Below are 4,269 nucleotides of genomic sequence, written 5' to 3'. Positions count from 1 at the left end.
GTATAAATGTATACATGCTATTATATTAATCTAACTATTACGAAGACGAAAAAATGTTTTATATAAAAGTTGTTTTATTTAATGGAGCAAACTTAAATAGAATGTTTGAATTTTTTTTATTGTTATTTACAGAGATTTTAATAACAATGTAATGTTTTTAAACGGAACTATATATTTTTATTAATGTCGTATTATGAACGATTTTAAGATGAATTCAAAGACATTTGAAAGTTCTGTTTGAGAAATAATTTCTCAGATAACTGTATGAAAGAAAAAAAAAGATGCTATCCGAACTTGACATTTGCCAGCAACATTCGTACAGTTATCCGAAAAATTATTACTCAAACAAAACTTTCAAATATGTCGTTGAATTCGAATTGAAATGCTCAATAACATGATAATACTAAACATATGTAGTTCCTTTAAAAAAGTTACATTATTGTCAAAGTCTTTGTAAATAACAATTCTATTAAGTTTATTCCATGAAATCGAACAACGTTCATATGAAAGATTTATTCGCATATTCAATAATTACAAAAATCATTGCGCGCGTACACTTAAATCGAACATAATACTGTACAGGTGCTATCATACATACTTTTGTCTCTCGGTGTGGCACTGACATAGCAAAAAAGTGTTAAATACAATTGTACTCAACATTTTTTTCGTTAATAACGCATCGAAATTTTTTGTTGAATAAGGTTTTATGAGAATACAAATATAAATACTTATTTTAAATAAATAAATGTTTATTCGATAGTATCATTTGTTACAAATTCCGAATCATTATTAACCGGACAACACGTTTATACTACAAAACAGATTACAACAGACTACAAACAGATAAAAAATTTATTTGACCTGGTACTTGTGACGCAAAATGAAGATACAGTTTTTTATAATACATATTAACCCCTTCGCATCTATGGACGAGATATATTGCGAGTCTTTCCATTGTACTATCTAGCGATGCTACAAATAGGATACTTAATAAATATGTATTTTACGTTGAAAATATTGATAAACAATGATGCGAAACAGATCGTCCAAAGAGTCCAATGAACGACATCGATTAGTGAAATATCTCGTCCGCAATTCCAGGAGTTACATTCTTGTATTCGGGCACATTTTAATTCAAAAAAGGTCAACAAACGATTAAGAATTGCTTGTACAATAATAATTTATTTTATTGGTCTATCTGTACAATACATAGTCTTTAATATTTACTTCAATTGTTTCATATAGATACTTCACAATTGACGAGACAGAAGCTGTCGTTTTTGATTTACTAATGCCACATGATATGAGCATGCCTTTTTTTCATCTTAATTCTACTTTTATTTTTGACAAAATTTTCGAATATTAATGTTCATCATATAAACAGTGAAAGTAATATTGTTAACGGGATGGACCACATGAAGGCGTGAAAGAAGGTCTTTTCCTTGTCCGAGTATGTTCAGTGTTCAGTCATGTATGTACAAATCCGTCACCGAACAAAAAGATTGAAATGTGCAAAGAAAAATGTATTATTGTTTAGTAATCATGCCAAAAGTTAAGAAGAATTATGAAAAGAAACTTTTAGATCAGAAAACGAATAATACAACGCTGAAAGTAGTCCGAATCGTGTTAAGAATATAGAACTAAAGCAATAATATACAGAAAGAAAGCATATACATATAACGGAAGCAATAATACAGAACATATAAAACATACATATACAACAAAGCACATACCGACTGAAAGCTAATGCAAAAGATGCAAAACAAAGCTAAATTGGAAAGTTTACTTGCATGATTACTGCTAAGAACAGTAAAACACGTTAAAAATTTCATAAGTGCGACAATTTTGAAGAATATTTCCCCGATAAGCCTGCAAATCTAAGTCTTAAAAATTTTCACTTTTAATGCCAAATATGTCATTTCTTTTCGATGAGTCGCACATTCATCGTCGCTATACCATTGTGAAAAATTTTCTTCTACATGATAGGAAATGACGGGAAATATTTCATCTACCATGTGATATTTACTACGAAATTTTGGATATATCGCATCAAATACTTGATTGATAATCCTAAAAAATCTTGAAAAACGTTGACTGGGCACGCAAAGATGTCCAAAGTCAATGTTATCGTTTACTACGTAGGCCCGAAAAGATATCAACAATATGCGTTCCGCGAAAATTGCGCATCCGGATCAACAAAAGTATCATAACATTTACTACACCGTGATTTTTCAACACTCTTCTTAGCGATGTACCCTGCAAAATATTCTACCGCACACGACTCTAATGAGCATACTGATCTATATTCGGTGGTATACCGATACTACATCAGATATAGACGCGGCTGGTACACATTGCAAAATACTATCCCCAGGCATTAACGGTGCGTCATCGTCAGGCATACAATTTCCACTAGTTGAACTGCGTTCCAAATTTGTCAATATACTTTTACGAATTGCAAGACGCACCGCTTTTACCGAAGGATTATGATTGTGAGTGCCACCGTGCATTCGAAGGACTGAAAAAAAGTTCTCTAAAACATCAGCATTTAACCGAAAAGTTAGTAAAAGTTTTACCCCCTCAACGCGGAGATCAGTCCACAGTTGGACGGTGGCATTTACAGATTGTTGTAATCCCAAAAAACACGGAGGTTTTTTTAACTTGCCTAAAGACACTACAAACAATGTGTTCATATTATCCAACTGTGTTATTCAATTTTCTTCAACATTACGGTGACAGTCGGAGAGCGCGCATTTATTTGGATTGGGATCACTAGCACATTTACTATTTAAATTATCAAATAAATTATTGAGCGTTTCGAAAAAAACTGCTGTGTTTTGTACAGTACTTGTTTCTATGCAATGTGTTTGAGAAGCGGTAAGCATGGCAGATGATACGCGTTGGCTAAAAACTTGAAGTGCAAGCTTACATTTCATTTTATCAAAAGAATTTGGACGAATATGCTTTTCGGATAACTTGTAAGCTGCGCGCGTACTTTTATCTTTCTCTAAATTCCAAAGAGCTACAACATCGGACCATGAAACCCGAGAACTATTGATCATAAAATCATTTTTCATTAAATTATTTCTAATACTTTTAAAAAGATGTAAATAATCGAAAAGGAAATAAACTTTTTTGGCCATTTCTTTCAAAATATGGCTTTTTAATAGTAACTGACAATGACTTTGCGAGTAAATTTTGTTCAACATAACAGACAAATCTGTTTTCTTTACGCCAGATCCAGATACAAAGAAAGCCAATGGTTGTTTCCAATTAATAAACATCCCGCGTAGCATAAAAACAAGCAGATTCCAGGCCAAATGTCCATTTTACCGAACCACCGAATGATGGTGACAAGATCCGGTACATGAAAACCCAAAACGTTGCGTAATTTAATGTACAAAGCTGGCGAAATGTAATCCATGGTCGTGCACAATTGTTGCTCACAGCGATTGTAACGACGCGATCTAAGAGGCGGAAATAATAACATTAAAATAAAAGTTAAAATAAAACCCAAAATTTTGTTTGCAATTGCTTTCTTCAAGCATGTATCATCAATACAGCCGGAAGATACTTTATTTTTAAAACGATTAAATGTTTTACTCTTCGCCCGTATTTGCAATCGAAGGCTTAGAAATATTCTTCTCTCGCAGTAATAGTGCTTCAGTTTCCATCAATCGTTTTTCAGCGGATTGTGTTCACTCTTTGTTGAACTGATATCAAATTCAAAGCTATGTGTCACTTTCATTATTATTTGAATCAGTAATGCTAATTTCATAAAATTGCGGTATCGCATTTCTTTTCAGTTGACCTAACGCGGAATAACTATCGTTTGAAAAATGTCGACTGCATAGGTATTTTTGTTTTAATGTACTATCAGGCAATTCCACCTAATCATAAAATGTGTTTTACTAGTCCGACGTTCAATGACAATATTCAGACAAATATCAGTATGCTGATTCAGAAAAAGTGGGAAACATTCGTTTTAGTATAATATTTGCTGAAAAGTGAATACAAAACTGAAGTGATGACATTTGGTCATCTCTCCCGAGATTATGGGACTCGTGTTTTCGGAAAAGACCTCACACATGATTGTTCAAGAAAATGTAACGCTTGACTCGCATGTGATCGGCTGCGTGACATCCCCACCATCTGTTCCTGCCTTATACAAAGGGGTCAAGGTAATAAAGAACGACAGTGCTACTCTAAATTTTGCGCATACATTTACTTATGTATATGTATATGTATAGGAAAACATCAAAGATTCGG

Source organism: Dufourea novaeangliae, unplaced genomic scaffold, assembly GCF_001272555.1.
Source record: "Dufourea novaeangliae isolate 0120121106 unplaced genomic scaffold, ASM127255v1 scaffold58, whole genome shotgun sequence".
NCBI classification, from domain to species: Eukaryota; Metazoa; Arthropoda; class Insecta; order Hymenoptera; family Halictidae; genus Dufourea; species Dufourea novaeangliae.
The sequence above is the reverse complement of the archived record's forward strand: the minus strand, read 5'-3'. Positions refer to the sequence as shown.